Source organism: Ambystoma mexicanum, chromosome 1q (genome assembly GCF_040938575.1).
Source record: "Ambystoma mexicanum isolate Mex_15411 chromosome 1q, UKY_AmexF1_1, whole genome shotgun sequence".
NCBI lineage: Eukaryota > Metazoa > Chordata > Amphibia > Caudata > Ambystomatidae > Ambystoma > Ambystoma mexicanum.
This window is the reverse complement of record NC_090922.1, coordinates 1456468949-1456491784: the sequence shown is the minus strand read 5'-3', so window position 1 is coordinate 1456491784 and position 22836 is coordinate 1456468949.

Genomic DNA, 22836 nt, shown 5'->3' with positions numbered 1-22836 from the left:
AGACCCTGTGTGTGGCCCTTCCACGGCCTCCTCCTCAACCAAACCCTCCACCAACCTGGATGACTCGGTGCCATCTTCCTCCATAGGCCCTTGTGGTGTTTCAGCTGCCACATCTGCTGCCGAGGAGTCCACTTCCGAGCTCTGCCTCTTGGACCTACCCTTGGCAGCTGCAGCCGCAGACGCGGCACCAGACCCCTCACTCCCCGACGAGATGACAACATGGGAGGTGAGCTGGGCCTTGCGTCTCCGGCTGGCGGTGGGATCCCTGCCGCTGTGCTCCACAGCACCGTCTCCGCCCTCTTCATCAGTTGATGCTGCAGACAGGGAGAGACAGAACACAGGCATCAGTGCACTGTACAATGGTCTGATACACACATGACAGTTGCGTATGAGTGGCAGTGTCAAACATCACACATGGCATCACACTTCCAAACACACATATCATTTGAATCCACACACATGCGCAAATCAACAGGAATGTTGCAGCAGGCAGCACCATCCATACACATACAACAGCATGAGCATCCGAAGGTTAGCCTGACGTCACATGCAACACGGGGAGTGCCAAACACATGCACACACGCCACCAGACATACATGCATCTATACATCTCCACCACCTGTTGCAGTGAAATCATCGCCATCCATGTCACATCTGCCAATCAGCCTCCTACATGTCGGTGTCACATGCATCCATGGTGTATCACAGTGGCACACATGTCAAATACACACACACACACACACACATGAACATTGTGCACATACATGAAGGTGGAACCAGCGTCCATGTGTCACACCACAACCATACCACAGTACATACACATTAATTTAAACATGTGTGCACCGATACATGCATTTGGGCACCATGCATTTGAACACATACACCATTGATGTGCCTCACACATGACTGGACTCACATGCGTCAGGCTCATGTCCCTGTACATACACATCCATGCATGGGCCTTCCAAGACATATGTGCAACCTGCACACTCCTGCCACACCTCAACATGGACTGCGTCCAATCAGTACGCATGGACACTTACCGCTCGACTCCGGACGGGTCTGCCTCTGAAGGACCTGGAGCTGGAGCGCTGGGTGTATACGTTCCAGGACCCTCATCTGGATGTTGGTAAGGCGGACCAGGCACCCCTCTGCATGCTTTGCCTTCAAGAGGTGCCGGGCCTTGCTGAGGGTTCTGGACCTGAAGTCCTCCCAGCGCTTCCAGACGTGTTGCATGTCGCGGGCTGCCACCCCCTCCACGTTGATGGCAGCCACAATATCCTTCCAGATCCTCTTCCGTCCTTCATTGTCGGCGCGTGAACTTCCAAAGAGGGCATCATAATTCACCAGGACTTGCTCCACCAGGATACCAACTTCTGCAGCACTGAAGCTGGTAGCCCTTCTGCCTCTCTGGCTGGGGGTTGCCAGTGGTCTCTGATGATGTTTCCCCTGACATGGCAACCCCCGAGGCAGGTGTGGGTGGGCAACTGGGTCCTGGTGCTCGGCTGTGGAGCGATGGAACTTCAGTCGGGAGTCTTCTGTTCCAGCAGGGGTGGTCACAGCAACTGAACCCCTGCAGATGGCTGACGTGCAGGCAACAAATAGCAGGGCACCTGGCCAGCAGGAAGGCAGCAGCAGATGGCAGGTAGGAGCTGGCTCGGAGCTCTGGGGGGCAGGAAAATGGCCTTCTGGGCAGGAGCGTGGTCTTCTGTGTGTCGTCGCGTGGGCAGCTTGATACAGAGTGAATTGGCACGTGAAAAAACTACACGTCAGCGTGTAATTCGAGGAAAGGCCCTTAGCGCGTGAGCGTGTCTGTGACGTTACGCGCGCAGGCGTTTCTCTTGTGATGGGTGCATAGTGAATCAGCACGTGAAAAAACAACACGTCCTCGTGTCAATGCGTGTAATTTGAGGAAAGGGCCTAAGCGCGTAAGTGAAGTGACACGCGCAGGCGTTTCCCTCAGCACGGGTTAAAGGTGAGCGGGGCCAGCAGTTCACTGTACGTGCCTTTCGTGGAGACCGACGTGTGTGTTGCTACTTCATGTTGTTTCGCGCACCATCACACCTTCACAGCCGATCAAGGACGTATCTCTTCTTTTGGCGGGGGTATTGGCTATGCGTGTTTTTCATTATCATGCTAGTCTGACGGTGAGTTGCGCACGCTATTTTTCCCACTGCGTGTGCCCCTGTGTATCACGTACCCATTTTCGAGGTCATAGTAGCCTGCGTGTCCCAGGCGTATGTGTTTTTCATGTCCCTGGGTGCCACCGCGTACTGTGGGAGGTTAATTCCACACACGTGGGCTACCGGGGGTTGCGTGCATGGTTTTACTGCAGTTTTGGGGTGCCTGAGCGTTGTGTGACCCGTCACTTTATCACAGGGTCACATACAGCCTTGCAGGTGCACAGGGGCGCTGTTAACATCTTGCATCCCACCCCCTTCACCCCAATTGCCCAGGACAATTGTTGTGTACACCTCCCATTGGCACTACTCCATCTGTGCCGGCACTACTCCATCTGTGCCATGGTAGGGAGGCCACCAAAGGTGAGGGGTGCCTCAGCTGGGCGTACTCCACGTGGCGGGTGTGGTCAGGGACGTGGCCGTGGTGACCAGGGAGTAGGGGGACTCCAGGGTGTCCAGGGTGGCCGCAGAGGGGGAAGAGGCAGGGTTTCGCCAGTTCGGCCCGATGCTGTGCCACATGTTGGTGCAGTCCTGCCACCACCCCCTGTGGTTACGGGAGATGCAGCTCTTGCATCTGGCACTGGTGCCCGTGTGACCCGGCAGTCCGTTTCATCGTCTGCCACGGGCCCAAGGGTAGTGGTAGCTGCAGGTGCAGCTGTGGACACCACCACCCAGGCTCAGGGCCGGACAGCGCAAGCTGCATTGGCACATGAAGAGTTCCTGGATGATTTCCAGGAGTTCAGGAGGCACAGGGACATGCACACAGGGCTGACCCGACCGAGGCACATGTCCCTGGGGCAGTAATGTCATCTGCTGCCCCGAGCAGCGGGGTGTCAGCAACTGCATGGGCAGATGCAGCCGACACCACCCCGCCTATGAGTCTACCATCCAGGACAGTCCCTGTCAGTGACCTTAGCACAGCAGATGTTGCTGCGCAGGGTCAAGTCAGGGGCACCCAGCAGCCACCAACGCAAGTCAGAACTTCCATCATTGTTCCACCTGCCACTCCCTTGGTTCAATCCACCAGTGCCACTGCCCATACTGATCAGGGCGGCATTTGCCAGTCAGGGTCCGGACCACAGTCCAAGAGGAGGAAGGTTGCACCTGCAGTACAGGTTGGGACCCCAGACACAGCTCCGGCCTCCGGCACGGTGAGGAAGAAGTCTTTCAGCATGCAGGAACTGGACTTCCTTGTCGACTACATGCGGGACCACAACCGTGATATGCTGGTGGGGCCGAATTGTCAGACTACGGCTGCCCATTGTATGTCTCACTGGCAGCAACTTGCGGATCATGTGAGTGCATTCGGACATGAGGTGCGCACAGGCCAAGAGTGCAAAAAGCGTTGGGATGACCTCCGACGCAGTGCTAAGGTGAAGCGTGCCTCCAGTTATGCTGTGACTCAGTTGACTGGCGGTGGGTCACCAGCTCAAGAGGACGACCTCACTTCGCACGAGGAAGTCGTTGCGGAGTTCATACCGGCAGGACTGGTCGAAGGAGTGGGAGAGATGCTGGACTTGGATGCCCCGTCCAGTGAGTGTTGTCGCGTTTTTGTACAGTCCATGGATGTTTAGGTTGTGTGGTGTGTTGTGCTTGACTGCCACTGCAAGTCATGTGTACATGGTCCTCATGTGCGAGTCATGCAATGCTTCACTGATGTGTGCCTGCTGTGCAGCATGCTGTACATGTAGAGCAGACAGGGACTGTCCTCATCACCACACTTGCACCCTACTCACATGCTAGTCACCCGGCTGCCCCTCCGGTCCATGTTCCAGCTCACTGGCCCTTCTGCATGTATCCTGGGGTGTCTTTCCTCTCAGCACTGACTATCTCATAGCCTGACTGACGTGCATGTGTGTTCTGCCTGCATGCGGGTACTCCACGTAGGCATGCTCTCTAGCCCCTCCACCCCCCTGCACCCCAATTTCACCATGGCGCTGGTGGGTGTCATGTTGGACTACTGCAATGGCCTGTTCAAGGCTCCTGTGTACATGCACACTTCCCCCTGCCAACCTGCCAGACACATACAGTGGGGTACATCCTTTGTCCTTGATGCAGGGTGTCTCACTCGGACTGTGCAGATGGCAGACGCTCCGTAGGGACATGAGTGCCCATTCATGCTCCATGTGCATTCCATGCATGGCCCTATGTGTCTTTGACTGGATGATCATTGTAGTACGTGTCCAGGATGACCACCATTTCATGGCATTTGATCATCCATTCCATGCCCACTCCGGCTCAGTCCTGCATCACACACATATTTGGGGTGTCACAGTCTGTGTGGGGCACAGGCATCCCCCTGTTTCATGCCCACTGACTCTGTTCAACTGTTCAACTGGTGTAGTGGCTTCTGCACATATGGGTGTACTACTGAGGGTTCATCATGTGTCCTGTTTACTGTCCCATCATATCTTCTGCTGTGTTGTCAGTTGACTCAGATGATGCAATTGATGCTAGTCAACACTGTCTGCGAATACACAGGTCTATGGTCAGCCTTTCGCTGCCATGCAATGCATCCCTGCATTTTCACTTATGGGGGGGGTTTGCTTGTGGCCATGCAACCCATTGCATGCACATTGTACGTGATGCCTGAAGTTGCCCTTGCACTGCCTTCACGTTTATTGATACACATCATGATGTACTTGTTCATGTAGATAGTGGGTAACGTACACATGTTCTGCACTGCATCAACCCACTTCTGAGCCATGTTACACCGTTCTACATGCCTACTCACTGATTCAATGTCAAAGTTACCTGGCATGTATGGCCAGTTTTTCATCCCTTCTCTGTAATGAATGAGACGGGCACAGGTGCACATATACTCAGTATTGGAACTCCCTAGTGGCTGTTTAGATGAGTTGATTGGTCAATCTGCGGCCTATACCAACTGGCATAGGGCGCTGATTGAATGTAGCCTGCCAATCGGGTTGTAATGACTGTGGAGCTTCCTTCACGTGTGTATGTGTTCACTTTCACATACATCAAAGCAAGCAGCGTTGTAGCTGCTTGCTTTGGTGTATTGGATGCTGGTCATGTTCACAATACAGGTGTATGGGGAAATGGGTGTTTTTGAACCCTTTCACATGTACATGCAAGCATCTTCAACGTTGTGTAGTGCAACATTGCGGGTACTCACTTATGTGTTTGTGAAAGTGTTCATTTACACATGTGTCTTCCGCAGCTTTTGTGTTGACTGACTAATATGTAGTTGATTGACGTTGATGCTGGTGAGATTTCTGCATTGCGCTCGTTATGTGGAACTAGCGTGATCCAGAAGGTTGACTGTTGTGCAGTATGTGTATGCCCAGGCCCACTTAGCTACTATGGCGGGACCTGGGCGTGGAGATTTCCACAAGGAATGATGTAATAGGGCACATTCATAGGCCAATGTGCTCAATCAGGCCCTGAGGGGTGTTGTGGAGGCCTCATGTCCTGCAGCTCGGACGGTACTGGGCGTTATGGTCCCTCATGCCTGGTTGCAGGCCCTTGCTTTGCTTGGGACATTCACATGTACATGGCCCTTGCCACCCGGTATGGGCCGAGCTGCAGATGGATGGAGCTATACTGATGATGATGCTTTAGTGATGCATGTCTACATGCATGTTACCTGTGTCATTGTGTGTTTAGATTCACTTGAAGCAGTGGTCAATTTGCAGTTCAGAAATGCTTATGGTGTGTTGCATCTCTTAGTTGCCATCTGTCTTTTCTGCCTGTGACATGTGCCTGACAGAGGTGGTGTCTGATGGAGTTCATATACTACATTTTGTACTTGTGTAGGCTTTGCTATTTAGACACATCCATTTCTGCTTTTGTGATGTGTTTGTATATCAAGGCCACTGGATTCATGCCAGGTTCTCATTTGTGTGTGACATGACTGCTTCATGTGTTGGCTGTCTATGTGATGTCTATGTGTGTGTTTGTTATGTGCTTATGACATGTGTACTAATGTTAATTTTTCTCCACTTTTCAGATAATGATGCAATGGAGCCAGATGATGGTGTTGTCATGCCAGACACAGGGTTGCAATCACACCAGCAACCCGGCACAAGTGGGGGTCGTGGGGTGGTAGACCACGAGAACCCACTTGTGTTACAGACCATCTTGTCTATGGCTGGCAATGAGTCTAGCCCGGATGATCACTCTGACAACAATGTCAAGTTGGATGTGCATCGTGTCCATTCGTCAGGGGTGAGTGATTCTGATGTAGACCCTCCTCTGTCCGCGACACCTGCACTGAGCGGCCAGACAGTGGTGGGACCTCCGCCTGTGGTGGATCGGGACGCAGGGTCACCATCCACACCAGTTGCTGATGTGCCTGGGGCATCACTTCATCAGAGGAATGCAGTCCTGCAGCCGTGGGCGGTGCCAACCCAACAAGGACGTCGGGTCCTTGGGCCCCGCAGGTGTCAAGCCCAGCAACGCGGTGGCCGCGTGCCACTGGGGTATACTGAGTGGGTGCAAGCCATGGTTGCCAATTCAGAACACCAGGTGGCAGCAATTGATAACATCACCGAGAGCATGGAATGTGTGGCCCAATCCATGCTCCCCCCTTCTAGACAGGTGGAACTCCGGCAGTGGGTGGCACAGTCCACTCGCTCAAGCTGGGCATGGCAGCCTCAGACAGGGCACGCTGGGCTGAAATGGTGTCTTTGAATCAAGCAATTGCTGCTCACGCAGAGGCACACATGGAGGCCATGAGGGTTGACTATGAATCCCTCAAATCTACTCTGGCTGTGCTCTTGATGTCCCCGAGGACGCGGTCAGAGGAGAGGTTTGAGCAGCTAGAGAATACCATCTTGGCTGAGCTACGTGCTTGCCGAGAGGTGTACCAGTTGTCCAGCCAGAGTTGTCAAGCGTGTTACCTTGAAAGAGGAAGCACGTGTATCACGCGAGGTTCTACATGCTGACCTACGTGTCATCGCTGCACAGAACCAGGCTCCCACACAGGTCGAGCTATGCAGGTGTTGAGCCCATGGAGGTTTTTTTATTTATCTCAACATCATCGCATGTGGGTGTTGAGGTGCACCCTGTACCTCCCCCCTCCTGGGTTCCCCCCCCCCCCCGGGTCTTATGTGGCGATTTCTGATTTTTATGGTTAGTTTAATTAGTGGTTTTTAATAGTTAGTTTAAATAGGTAATAAAGGTTTTTAATAGTTAGTTTAATTAGTTAATACAGTTTAAAATTGCTTGTCTATTGTGCATTCATGTGATGGTGTGGTGCTTTGTTGCTTTTGAAAGCATCCCCTGTCTTTTCCAGCTGGTCCCTTCAAGCTTGTCCTGTGTATGTGTTTGTAGCTTGCGGTCCTGACTCACATAGGCCACTCCTGCTTCCCCTATCCATGGGCTCGCAAGGATGGTTCGGTGTTACACTCATTTACACAAGGGCATTTGACTTTCCTCGTATCTGTGGCCTGTCTGCTGCTGTACTGCTTGTGGTAACAGCCCTAGTGGGGATTAAGTGGGTTTGCTCCACGTCATGTCTGCAATCCATTTGGGTGAGTCCATGATTGATATGTCCATTTATTGATGTATATTATTTTCTTGCCTGTATATGTGCTTGATGCACTTCATGCTGTAGACAGTAGCCGGCACCCTTTGGCTGTCAAATTCACACTGATGGTGGGAGGAGTTCGGATGTAGGTCTCCAACATGGGCCAGTGACAACCAGCATGACGACACACACACAGGGATCTTTCCAGACTTATTAATATCTTTTATGCCCTTTATGCAGGAAAATGAGCCTCCAGACTTCCTTTTCCAGCAGACACAGGGTCAAGAACTACTGAGACCTGACCACGTTGGGGGGGTGCACATGTGCGCATGTGTGCGCAAGCAGAAGCACAGGGCTTGTGGTCAGATGTCCGACAGAAGCAGACGTGTCTCTAGGAGCTCCAAGCAAGGTGAGCAGCACAACTGGCCACACCACAGCCAACCTTCCACCAGGCCACTTGCACATGCTTGCAAAGTAGCGTCAGTGCTGGGTAGCTTGGCCAGGCATTGTTGAAGGAGCGCACAGTACAGCTAAGACGCGTTGAGGAACAAAAGCCAAGTGGCTTTGCAAGTTGTCAGGGGCACCCGCAGGTGCCGTCGCACATATCCTCGAGTCACCCCTGCTCCAAAGCTTAGTTGTTAGCGCATTGGCATTCCTAGCCAGTCACTAATACACTGCACGGGGGCACCCAGCGAGGCACAGACTCGAGTGCAGTGCATATCATTTGCATGTGCAAATTTCCACGTGCACTACCTATTGAGATCCACGGCTGCCAGAATACGACTTGTACTGAAGTCGCACCTCTCTATACGTGTCTTGCAGTTCACCCAGGGACCTTTCTATCATGTGTGATTCTTGACACATTTGTTTTCCTTTACCGTGCAGCCACGTGCGCCTGCCTTACTGCATTGACAGAGTATGAACCATCACAGGGGCAAGCTAACGTATACGTACAATGCAGCAGACAAGAGTGTTTATTTGTAGAGCAGTCACTTAGTTTGAGGCATGAATGGTGTTGTGTGTGTTGAAAACACACACACAGATTAGTAACTCACGCTCTCTTTGCAGCATTGAACAGCTCCTGTTACCGGACCTGAGAGTGCGCAGGCAGGAGGCCAGCACTCGCCCCAGAGATAAGTCTCTCTTTGGCTTGCATTTGATTCATTTTGGACAATGTGCATGAAGAACATGGTTTCTCTGATTGGGTATGTGTTATGGTCAATAGTTGCACTTTGCACATTGCACAATGGCTGCTCACTGTGCTGTGTGCGGAGCAGTGTGTTGCAAGAGACACACACAGCACACGGGTTCGGGAGTAGGGATTTTGCCTTGCCCAATGTGCATGTAAACAGGCATTCAGTGTTGTGTTCATGCTACCACTGGTGGAAAGCATTTGTGTATGACTTGATATGTGTGGGAGGTTGTTGGTCAGTAATTTCATCTGATTCCATGTCAGGCGTCATTGTCTCGGGCCACTTTCCATTTATCACATGTCACTTCATATCTAATTGGTCATGTGTTGGGCTTTTGCTATTGCATGCCATGTCATGGTGTGGCAGACAAGGGTGATGTGGGTTGGGAGGCTTTGGGCGACATACCAGGGATTGTCATGGCCTGTTTTGCAGGGGGTGGGGGTGTGATACACACCCTGCATGTGTTCCTTTTGGTCACACGGGATTGGTTATGTTTAAGTAGCTAGGGATGCACACAATGTAGCACGTCCATGGCAACATTCTCAGGGTGGTAAGGTTGTGACAGTTGACTGTCTCTTTGTCATCATCGATTGTCACCTGGTATGTGCCAAGCCTGTATGCACTCCTCAGGGGTAGGAGTTTAGGTGAAAAATGTGGCCACAAGTTGGGTGCGGGCTGCCTCGCCACGTGCCCTTTCCCCTCCCATGGGCAGCACCTGTGCCTGTGGTTGGGGATGGGGGGGCACCACCATGTCCACCGGTACACCGTGCCGTGTTGCAACATTGTGCAGGACACATGCTGCCACGATGATCCTGCACACTACTGGGGGTGCATATAGGAGCGGAAGCGTGACTTGAGCACTCCGAATGTGCGCTCCACTATGCCCCTGGTTACAGTATGTGCAGCGTTGTATCTTACCTGGAGTGGTGTGGTGGGGATCCAGATTGGCGTCATCATGTGGTTGCTCAGAGGGTAGGCACTGTCCCCTGGGGAGGTGATTTTGGTTGTGATTAGTTGGGTTTGTGTATTTGTCTGTGTGTCACATGCATGCATGTGCACAGGCATTTGTACTCACCTAGGAGCCATGTGTCGCCATGCTTCTCAGCTTTCAGGGCCCGGCTCAGGGTGGACATTCTGTATATGAAACCGTCATGGGTAGAGCCAGGGCAGTTTGCATAGACAGAGGTGATGATTCCCTTGGCATCGCATACAACCTGCATGTTGATGGAATGCTTGCGGTTTCGATAGATGTGCTCAAGCATTTTGGGGAAGTGTGCCACTCTGTAAAAGTCCTGGACCTTGACCTGCCTTTCTGCGGGTGTTCTGGGCATGTGTATGTGCCTGCGGACTGAGGGCCGTGCAGTCATGATTGCCAACACCTCGTGTAGGCAGCGTGACTGCGTGGCCTCTGAAACCCCCCCCCCCCCACTATGGCAGTTGTCCGCTGAAATGACCCAGTGGCCAAAAAATGCAGGACATTGAGCACCTTCTCCAAGGGGCTCAATGCTTGGGAGCACAGGGTGGGGGATGTAAGGTCATCTTCCCATTCCCTGACCAGGTCTAGGATAATACGAGGTGGAAACCTATACCTGCCAGAGACCTGGTCGTCAGGCATCCCAAAAAGGCTGGTCTGGGGAAAGAAAATGCGGGGCCTAGCTATTCTCCTCCTCCTGCGATGTCCCACGATCAGTGCTGCGACAAATGGGGATTCATCGTAGCTGTAAATAAGTGTTTGTTGTTTGCGTGCACTTTTATACTGCGCGCGGGACGCTTCCGCCTGCCTTCGTGTGGCGGACGTGTTGATGCCTATGCGCGTCTTTTAGCGTGCGTGGGTTTCCTGTATTCAATTCCATGAATATGTGTTTTTCACGTGCGTTTGGGGGTTCCATGTATTTCCCTGCAGTACTTCCCCAGTTACGCCTTCTTTTTCACGCGTTGTTCCCCATTCCACGTGTTACGCCCCATGTCCCACCCCCTTTTTGATGTGTGTGCACCGACGTTGTGCGCTTTCCCTGTGCGCATCGTGCACCACGTTCGGGATGTTGCTGTGACGTGTGCGCCCGTGTGCGCCACGCTCAGATTTGGCGCTCATCCCGCAATGAACACGCACAGGCTCTTCCATGAATCGCACGCGTGCACGTGCGCTTGCGTTTTCACGCTTGCACCGGCTTGCGCCAACATTTTCAGTGCACATTTGTTCCATGAATCGGTCCCTAATTCGTAAGTAAACTCTTTAAGACAGCATTATTGTAGGCCTTGTAATCCAAAACTTAAATATTTTGACCTGGTAAAGTATGGAAGGCATATGGTTCACTGTGGGTTAAAATCCCTGCTTCACTGTTTAGCCAAAATGTGTGATCCTGGTCAATTATTTAATCACACTTTAGGCCCGATTCATTGAATGTATTGCACGGTTCAAAGTGACTTTGCACTGCTGAAAGTGACTTTGCACTGCCGATACAAACCCTGATTCATGGAACTGTGCAAAGTATATTGTTGCAGTGAAAAGTCAGTAAAACGTCATTTTAAACTGAAAACATGACTATGCACTGGCTTTGCACTGCAAGAATACACTTTGCACAGTTCCATGTATCAGGGTTTGTGTTGGCAGTGCAAATTCAAATTACAACAGTGCAAAGTTACTTTGAACCGTGCAAAAAGTTACATGAGTCAGACCATGATGTAGTTGCTTGTATCAATCAGTGTATTAAGGGGTTACGCCATCCACTGTATGGTGAACTATGGCTGTTGTTGGGTTGTCATACAGAGGTTGGTATCCTTGCAACGTGAAAATCACATGGTGCTAGACAGCACATGTGGTAGGTCATGTACATCCTGAATGGCAATGAGTGTGCATTCCATTCTATGCATGTGCATGGTAGTTATACAAGCATGTCATGCAATTACATTTTAAGTCACCTATCTGGCGTCAAAGGCCTGAATATGTCTGTGAGTTCATAATGGACAGGCACATGCCTTGTCACTTCCATCATTGTTCTGTGCAGTTGCACAGACCTTGGCCTGTCTGTGAACTAGATGCATGCACAGGTCCACACACCTGTGTCACCTGAGTGGTAAGGTCAGACATGCCAGCTACTTCGCACACACAGATGTGGCATTATGGCTTTGTTGCAATATGTCATTATCTTGTATTTCTCTAAACTAAGCCTTACACCTGCTTCAACTGCTGCGCCCTGTTACCCTTGGGTCGGGTGCGCATTAGAAATAAATAAACAAACAAACATGTGTAATGTGATATGTATCAGTGACAGTGCTGGTTCACAGTCTGAGCATGCACGTCCATGAACTTTTCACCCAGCATTGTGGCATGATGTGCATATACAGGGACTGCATTGCAAACAAGAACACCCATGCTGGAGACATTGCTGTGGGGATTGATTGTTGCACATACATGCCACTCATGGACCTTGAAAGACCTTCATCACCATGTATAAATAGTGTGTCTCAGGATATGTTCTATGCACTCGACATTTGCTCATACATAGCCTGCCCCCCAGCATGGTTGGACCAGGAGCAACAGGGCAGGGACATGCCACTGTAATGCAGACACGCAATTCGCAAACAAGCCTCACTCCCTGCCTCCCCCCTCATCCTCTCTCATACATTACTGCCCGTCTGCTATCCAGGCATGGTGTACTGGTACCAGTCTCTGCCTTAATGCCAGTGACACAGAGAGCCTACTCACTGTGACCCATGATCCCTCTTTCACTCCCACACCCAGGCCACTCTCCATGGGCCCACTCCCCTCATCCTCTTGTGGGTCATCTTCAATTCCTCTTGCCTCTCTTCACTTCATGGTCCTTGCCTGGAAGGCCCACATTTAGCTGCACCTACCTAGAGGCATTTCCTCACCTTCCCCCAGGACCTCAATGTTTGCAGTTCTCTCTCCCAGTCCTTATTCGTGTGTCCTGTGTTCACCGTTGTGGTGTCTGTGGATATGGGTGGATGACTGTTGCTATGTGATGTCCTTCTGCATTGCTATGCCACATGTGTGATTCCTTTCCCTGGTATGTGTGGTGACATGACAGTCGCATGGCCCATCATTGTGCATTTACACCACTTTCGTATGTCAATGTGTCCACTGATGGCAGGGTATGAACGGGAGAGTAAGGGGCAGGTGAACACTGGTCAGCAAATGCCATGAACCCATTGCTTACGGCTGAAAGTTTGTGAATGCACAATGTGTGATGCCTTTATGTCCTTCCATTTGTTGTTTTAGTGCACTTTGAGAAGGAAGAAGAGTTTGTGGTCGATCAGACCACCAATGGAGGGCGTGGTGTTGTACACCATGAGAACACACTGGTGCTCCAGACCATCCTCAGTCGTGCTGTGGACTCTTCGGATTCTTCCGACTCAGCTGGCTCTGATGTCGAACCAGATGTTCATGCCTCAAAGAGGGCAAAAGTGAGCGGCCCAATGGGTGGATCAGATGGGGCCCCATGGGTGGATCAGATGGGGCCCATGAGTCCACAGCAGTGTGGTTAGCTTCACAAGGCCATTCATTGGTGGGCCTCTCGTCTGCTGTGGTTACGTCTGCAAGGCCACCCTCCCATGAATTGGCATCATGTCCTGGTACTGATGTCCAAGGGAGGGTTGCAGACCTGCAGCCAACAACAGGGGCACCACAGCATTGGGCATGGTCCCTTGCATCAGGGCTCCGTGGGCCTTGCACTTGTGGTGGACGTCACCTTTGGAGGTACGTTTAGTCCTAGGGATATGAATCATGCGGTCGTCATGCCGCTCCCACAGACTGCGTATGGAGGCCAACATCAAAGGCCGACGGGCTGATCTGAGGTGTCTGCAGGGGTCCCTGCATGAAGATGCTCAGGTACAAAGAGAGGCCCTAAGGGTTGAGATGCAGTACATAAGTACTGCAATCCATGACGAACGCACAGCCACAAGGACACTGATCAATGAGTATATGGATGCGTTCAGGCAGACACTCTCCGAGCAACTCAATGCAACAGGGATGAGCACGCATACAGACTCTGCAGCCATACGTGAGGACATGCATAGAGACCTCACCGTCCTTACTGGGCTGGTGCATTCAACAGTGACTTCACTGGCCATGGCCAGTGAAGACCAGGCCTTGGCACTGCGTGTTAGGGCTCCAACACCAGACCCGCCTACAGATCATCCGCCAGGATGGGGGTACCAGTACAGACCAGCCTCCTGGTCCATTGTTACTGGGAGGTTAATGATCCCACAGAGTTTTTTTATTTTTATTTTTTTCCACTCATGTGGATAATGGAAAGCACCCTACCCCTCTGCGCTACTGGGTGGACTCCCCCTTCCCAGTCAGGGATGGATTTTATTTCTTTTGCGCATGACCGGTGTGGACTTTCTTTTTTTTTTTTTGGGCCTCCTGTTTGGCATGGACATTTTCTTTTTGTTTTTCAATCCTTCTGGCCCAGATGGTGGCATGTGTTTTTTGTTTTGCCTTTTCCAAGGTGCAATCTTATTTTTTTATTTTCAATTGAGATGGGCAGTTGCTTCAAACAGCCATGACAAATGCACTTGTGGACATGCATTTATGCACAGTGGTGGCAACTGGCATGGCTGCCTTGAGGTCGACAGGATGGGATGTGCAGGTAACAATGGGCATATGGACTCTTGACGCATACGTGCTGTATGCTTGATTGAGAACTATGGCTGTTGAAATGCAATGTCCCATGTTGTTCCCGTGATCCAGATTCTTTCATCCCGGGACTGCACTCCATGGGAGGTCCACCCTGCACCCTTTCACGTGCCTACTCCCCATGCCCTCTGCCATGCACTGGCCCTCCATTCACGTGTTTGGAGGTTCAGTTCCCAGTGAAGGTGATGAGGGAATCACACCATGCCAGCTCTATCGGAAGGTGAGCATGTGCGCTGTCTCTCGTGTTGGGTCTGTATTATTGGTGACCATGGTCTTTGCATGCATGACACATTTTTACAAGTTTGGGGGGGATCCATGAGTCACTGTGAATGTCTGTCCAGATGTGTGTCTGTCCACATGCATGTGTGTGTGTGTGCTGTTACACTTCTGTGCGGGTGCATTGCTTTGGTGGATGCACTGACACAATTCACCCAATTCATAGGAGTGATTGGTCACCACTTGTCGCACTTTCATTCATTCTGGAGGTTTATACTAATTGATGGCATGCGTTCTCTGGGGATATGCACTCAGTGTGTTTTGGTTATCATTGACCGTGATGAAATCGCCTTACTGACACCATTATACTCCCCATGTCCCCATGTATCCTACCGGGCTCTGAAGAAGTACTCCCTGTGCCCACTACTCTTTGACCTGTGCCACTTCCCAATCCAATCCCTTGTCCACTTACATGACCTGCCCTGCCACTGTCCCATTTGGACCGCACACGTTGATTGTCAGGTATGCTCATCCTCCAATGCGCCACTTCATGAGGTAGCCTCTGGTGACACAATTCTGGCCATTTGTGTACATTTACTGCACAGGACAGGTTTGTCGGACTTTAAGCATGTAGGGTTTGACAGATAAGCGCATGTGTACCCCTTGACAGACTGCTTCTGTGTTACCCAATAAGGTAACATTTTGTACAGTGTTTGTTTCTGTAGGTTATCTACACCGGGGTGAGTTGCATGTTTCTTGGTTTGCATTCCTTATTCTTCTCATCCGGCACTGTCAGTGAGTTGACATTGTGTGTGAACATTGTGTGCCCATGCATGTGTGACATCGTCCACTCCACACAGCTTTTCTTCATCTGTTCTCCCCGTGTGAGTTGCAAGTGCACCCTAGAATCCATTCACAGTTACTGGGACAGTCTCACTCCGGGTGTGTGGTCTGTTGTGGGGTGAGTGAACAGCTGCATGTTGTCCTAATGTCCTTTTGCAGTGGTGTCTGACATGGGTGAATGTTGTTTGGTGTAGGGCATGGGTATGAGGTTGTAGGTACTTCTTTGCGGGCATGTAGTGTACATGTTTCTTTTTAATATTTGCATGCCATTGTCGGTGTTGCCAGTGGTTTGTCTGATGTAGAGCAGATGATTGCCCTTTCACATGTGCCCAGTCTTTGCCAGTCTGCCCTTCTCTGTCACCCACTTTTGACATTCATGGCCCACTACATGTGGTACTTTTACATCTCTGTTCCTTCCAGGCTCGCTGACCATGCTGCTTCTTGCAAAGGTGTTCACGTCTCCTTCCTCACTTGGACGACTTCTCTCTGCCTTCACCCACTATGATGTCAGACATATCCATCCTCATCTCCGCTCCTGCCAGTCTACTCCTTGCAGTGCATTTCACCTGTCCCCCTCTCACTCTCTTGCACTCCACCCCACTGCTAGGCAATCGTCACTCTGTGTCCTGTGTCCATCTTGCACTCTGTCATCCTTCAACACTGGGTGGTCCATGCCTATTTTCCTGTTCCCTGTATGAGTTGTCATGGATGTCCAGTATCTTTATGTTGTTGCGATGCATGTCTTTGTGATTTTTAAATGTCTTTGCAGGTGGGGGGCAGTAGATGTAAGCCTGGTGGGTACCCTGTGCTGGTAAGTGAAGGGCACTCAGGGTGTCACATGTGTAGTAGTTTGTGGCAGGGAGTCAGTCACTGTGTAGGACGCTTTTATTTTCCTTGTATTGAGGTGAACGGGTTCAGCATCATGGGTGCATGTGACACATGGGGATGGTAGGCTGATGTTTCTATGCATTCTGATTTGTCATGTCAATCAGGGTGACACTGGTTGCGTGTTCATAGTAGAGAGGGGAGTCTGCCACTGTAGGACCTTTGTTGGTGAGTTATCGTGAGGGTGGCAGGCCCGGATGTTTGTGTGCTGTGGTACAGGGTGATGGTTGCGGTGGTGAGTGTTTCCTTGCACTTTTCACTTGCGTCGTGCCTGCCACATGGCTTCCCAGTCAATGATTTTGCAACAGTCATGTCTGCCCACGCAGGCAGTAAAATATTGGTCCTTCTTCCCCTCCTAGGCTGCTGTTCCAAGTCAAATCCACACACATGACAGCATTTCTGGCCATTTTTGGGATGACATATTCTACGCAGACACCAGGCACACGCCACTGTCCATGGGTTGTTGGTTGCCATGTTGAACATGTACCGTGCTCAGTACACAATCACATTTCTAGAGGCCTATTGACAGTTGCTGGGTGCATCTCATTGCTCCCTTCAATTCAAGGCACATTTCCTCCAATTCAATCCAGCCCCTGTGAGGTTGGCCTTCCCTTCCACTTCCTTGTTGCCTGCTCCCTTTTGTGTGTCTATGCCCTTGGCCTCTGGTTCTCATTGCTTTCTCATGTTTGCTTGTTTGTTTCCTACCAGTTGCCTTGGTGCCCTGGCTTCCAGCATGACAGCTGCCCCTGTGAAGTGCTGCCTTCTGCAAGATCCTACCTTCTGTGGAATTGGTGATATTTTACAATCGCGTCTTCATGGACTTTGAATCATCGGCTCCCCTGCCAGTGTTTACTGCACTGTCCCAGTGCCACATTAATGAGGGGATGCCATAGTGTGGCTTTGGAAGTACTTCCAAGGTGATCCTGGGATTCCATCCTCTCAGTGGTCTCTTTTTGGGGGTCCTCTCAGTGTCACACTGACTGTGGCCAAATGTGAATGTTCAGACTGTGCCATCAGCATGAAAATGGGTGTTACATGGTTCGTCACTGCATGGCACTCAGGGGTTAAGGCCATTTAGGTGTTGTGAGTGGGTAAGGGGTCACTGTGTGTGGTGTTCATGTTGCATTGGCATTTGGTTCGCGGATCTGGCTGCATGGGTGCCGTGACACATGGTGATGACGGCTGGTGAGTTATTGTTTGCATTTGTTGCATATCACTCAGGGGGACAAATGTTACTGTATGTTTGGGTGCTTGTATGTGTTGCATGCCCGCACATTGTTTTGTCTTTCTCTACAGAGGCAGGCTGCACGTGAATATGTTTACTTTGACTGGAGGTGAAGTTGCTGGTGTGTGATTGTACAGGACACAGCATCATGCTTTGGTGGTATCCATGCCAATAGAAGGGCACATCAATGGATTACACCGTCCAGCTTGTTCAGGCACAAAAGGCATAAGGTGAGATGTGCCTGTTTCTTCCAGTGCACTTGCATTTTTCATGTTCGATATGACAGCTTTGATGTGACTCAGCATTGTGAGCATTGTTTTTGTCACGGATTGGGTTGGCCACTGAACCTGTTTGTTGTTGTGGGGCGCGCATAGTGAGTCCAGGTCTGTCCTCGCATGTCTTTGTTTGCTCCATCCATTTGCTACTATGCCCACCTACTCGTGGTCTCATGTGTGTTTTGGTGTCTACATGAACAACAGTTGTTGTTGTCCATGTGACAGTTGGCAGGGACTTTGTTGCTTGTGCTGTGTGCTTTTGGGTGTTTGACATGGACACTGTTGATTCACCCACTTTTCTCACTTATGAATTGGCTCAGACTCGGTGTTAATTTTGAAATGGGCCAAACTCTCCCTATTCACAGTATCTATGCAACATGTGGATTCTTGCACCCCTGCTTTCACGCTCACATCAACATGGCAGGTTTGAGCCTGTGCTGCAAGTAGTCTCACAGGTGTACAATTGTGTGTCTGATTGTATTTAGTGAACATGTTGCTTTTGATGTCCATGAATGACTAGGTGCTAAGAATTGAATGATGCCAAGTTGATGCATTTTTCAGTTACAACATGTTTATCATTGCTTATGTATTTTTCACATTTGTTCTGACTCAAGAATAATGGTAGACATAACTTCATAAGGCTTGTGGGATGTTTTTACCCATGCATACAAGCCCTACCATAAAACTGTGCAGTACTGGCATGGAAAACATCATGATGGCCAGAACTCCCCAGAGAGTGCACAGGGAAAACATGAAGAATAGGCTGCCACCCATTTTTGCCTATGTTGTGAGCACAGGAGGGCACTGCCTAAAACTACCATTGGGCTACACACACAGTAGCCTGAAACCATTGGGAATGGCAATGCTGATTGCCAAAAAAGCAACTCAGAACTGTGGGGAATTCATTTTCTTAATCCCAAAAATGGTTGCATTACCAGTACTCACCACTATCAGAAAGCCGGCGTTTTAAAACCACCAGACTTTTGTGTAAAACTGCACAAATGAAACAAAACCAGACCAAGGAAAAACTTGCTAAGAGGTGGAAGAATGTAAAACCATATTCTGAAATGACTTGAAGGAAGTAATTATTTAATGTATAGGTACAAATTGTCAGTTTGATTTGAATGTAGAAAACTGGGAACAAAAAGTGACATTTAGCTGAAACCTGGCTTAATGAAACTGAATTCTGCCTGACAACTACCCCTGACAGGAGAAACCTGTTCAGCCACTTTTTCAAAACACATAAAAAGAGACTGCTGGGACAGGTAGAGACATTCAATTCCATTTGCTGCGGAGCATGCTGACCGACGACTTCACATCCAGAGATCCAACACTTAAACTTCCAAGTTAAACAGAGACTACAGAACTTTGAAACAAGAAGGCCCACTGCAAGCAAAAGTATTTGTCAGCAGGCCTCAAAATCATTTGCAAACTATTCCACAGCCGGGCGAGCAGTCCGAATTATTTTGCCAAGAACTCTTGCCAGTACCCAGAAAGCAGTGTTACATCCAGAATCCACTTGATCCGGACCGGAAAGCAGAGCAGTATCCAGAACCAGAGGCCACTGAATCCAGAGAGGCTAGACCAGCAGAGCAGAGCTGACCCAGATCGCTGTGAGCAGAACCGGTGCCTGATTGACCCGCCGAGCAGACAGAACCGCAGCCGGACGTGTTGACCAGATCCGTGACGAGGCCTAGTTCAAATTTATATTGTGAGTACCTAGCAGAACTGTGCAGAACCAATATCTTAGTTAAAATAATCTAATCCAAACTATTTTAACCTAAGTAGAACTGCCTCCTAGAAATCGTGTCATCTGTCATTTGTAAAGCTGCCCAACTGTCACCTGTCAATTCTGAAGCTGCAAGCTGTCACCTGTCATTTTGAGCTTACTTTAAATCTGAAAAACTACCTTTATTTAATCGTCCGTATCTCTGGAACCGTTCGAAATTTAACTTACCGACTTCCTACTCCTTATACTTTTTCCGCAATCACGATTCACGCACTCGCGAAATTTACCGCAATTTGCGATTTTGGCTCAATTTCTCCACTTGTCAAAATAGCAGCTCCATTCTTTCTTTTGTTAAAATCCGTTTGCAACTTGGTAATAACTCATAGAGCATTGCTAAAGTGAGCCTGAACTAATACCAACACGCATCTCCCACTCACCCTGAATCTCTAGAGGGAATTAAAATCATTGGCACATTTTCCCATCCATTGCCATCACATTTAAAAAGCATTTTGGGCCTGTGTTTCAAACTCCTACCTGTTTCCTCTAAGCTTGCTGGGGGGGAACTGAATTTCGTATTGTATTTGATTGCATTCCTGAGAACTGTGTGCTCCTCTTTCCATCTCCTTCCATTTCTTACATTGCATAGGGGAGGGGGTGAATTGCCAGAGAAAAAGTGATTATCTTATCTTTTGCTAAAATCATATCAAGTATTTCTGTACTGCATTTTATTCCTCATTGCTTTTCCCTTGAAATCATAAAAGTATCTTTGCTACTTTATCCATCCTATACTAACTCCTCATAGATTGTAAAGAAGTGGGCTAGTGCCAGATTACCCATTGTTGATCATCATCATATGTCTAAGTGTACTATCAGATATTAATTTATTATAAAGTGTGATATATATATATTGTTTAAATTCTCAAATAAACCTTTTAATTTGCAAAACAAACCTACTTCTTGGCTCAGTGGGGTCAGGGGGATTCTAAGAGGGGGGTGTTATACAAGGGTGGTCATCCAGAGTACTGAACTAGACATAAAAATACATTAATAAGGGTTTTCCTCAGCATCCCAGACTAGGCATTGACTTGGCTGTAGTGTTGATTGAATATCGCTTACAGGCTGTAGAATCCATGAAAGCAATTCATTGTCATACACATACATAAATACACAGTATAATAAGAATACCATGGAAATACCTAGTAAGAAAGTGCGTCAGGGAGCAGTAATAGCTGGTCCCATAGCGCAGTGAGAAGAGCGCTGACTTTGACATCTGTGCAGAGTCTGCTGACGCTGGTTCGAATCCTGGCAGGGCCAAACTCAGCCTCTCATCCTTCTGTGGTCGATAAATGAGCACCACACACTGTGGGTAATAATAAGCAGCACTCAGATACCTGAGGGTTTGTAGTGCTATATAAATGCTAAATTATTATTATTATTAAAAAAGAAAAACATTAAAGCACCCATGGCCTTCAGGAATAGGTTGGTTTCCTGGGACTGATTACAATCCCACTTCTGCGTGACTTACCATGCCACTCAGATCTTCGCAAGACGTCCCTGGCATATGGTTCATCCCTAAAAAAACAATTTGACAGAGTCTGCAGGTTTATCACTTATCAGTCTAAGGTACCCCACCATAGCATCCCCGGTCACCAAGGCGCTGTCCCCAGAGGAGTGGAGCCAGTGGAGGCATTTATTCAGGAGGGCATCCTTCGGTTCCCGCTTATCTAGGGGCACGTTGGGAAACCGATGAAGGAACCCAGTGGTCCCTCTTGCCCCCCCTGCCCCGAAGGCAAGGCTCATAGGATAACGCCTCCCTGGATTGAATTTACTTGCTCTAGTTGGCCTTTCACTGGAGCACATAGTACTTGAAGTGCTAGGGGGGTTTGCCGTCGGAGAAAGGGGTTTGGACCCCGGCAGGGACGTCCTAGTTGGCTCTCGAGGAAAATTGGATTTTTGTGGCTGATAGACCTGATACTGCTTGATATGATATGATATGATAAGGCATTTATAACGTGCCTATACACAAGTGTTTCAAGGTGTGACGAGGCAAGGGAGGGGAGACAGAAGGAAGACTGTGACAACGTTTCTAATAGGCCAGGTGACAGTGAGATCTCACAAGTGCAGGGCAGGGAGGGAGTGCAGGGGAAGGGGAGGGGGCAGTGTGGTACATAGGATAGCAGAAAAATAAATAAAACAATCAATAGGAGTGCAGCCAGCAGGTGGCAAGTACAAGGGTAAGTGTAGACATAAAGTGCTAGTAGGGACTGTAGGGATACAGAAACAGTCCCCAAAGTTCAAGGGATGCCAGGGTGACAGTGCAGGTGTGCAACTGGTGGGGAGAGGATCTGGGCCCGAGGTCAGAGGGTAGCCAGGTAACCAATGCAAGTTCAGATTCAGCCAGGAGATCAGCATGAAAGAGAGGAGGAGAGAAAGCAGAGGCAAAGAGGAAGGTCTTGAGGTGCTTTCGGAAACAGAGATGGTTCTCCTCGAGTTTCAGAGAGGCAGGGAGCCTGTTCCAGAGGGAGGGCCCAGCAGAAGAAAGAGATCTACCACCAACTCGCTGCTTGGAGAAGCGACTAACCCTGAGGGAGTTGGAGGCGGATGAGTGAAGAGCTCGAGATGGAAGATATTTATGTAGAGAGAGTTGAAGCTATTGAGGTCCCAGGCCCCAGAAGGCCTTGTGGACAATGCAGAGGATTTTGAGCTTAATCCTCGCCGCCACTGGGAGCCAGTACAGAGATTTCAGTCCTGGAGAGATACGATCCCTGGGCTTGAGGCCAAGGACACGTTTTGCAGTCCTGTATTGGATAAGTTGCAAAAGGCGGAGAGTAGAGGCAGGCAGATTTAGAAGAAGGTTGTTGCAATAGTCCAGTCTAGAGAGAACCAAAGCTCTGGAGACAGTGAGCTTCCGGGGGAAGGAGAGGAAAGGAAGAATACCTCTGAGGAGGTGCAGTTGGTAGTGTGACTTCTTAGAAACGTCAGAGATGTGAGGAGAGAAGGAGGGTGTGGAGTCAAAGATGACCTCAAGGTTTTTAGCCTCAAAATGGGAGCAGGAAGAGGGCCACGAGAGGTCAGCCAGAGAGTGACAGTGAAGAAGGGAGCTGGTGTGCCGATGAGGAGATTCTTGGTCTTACTGGCAT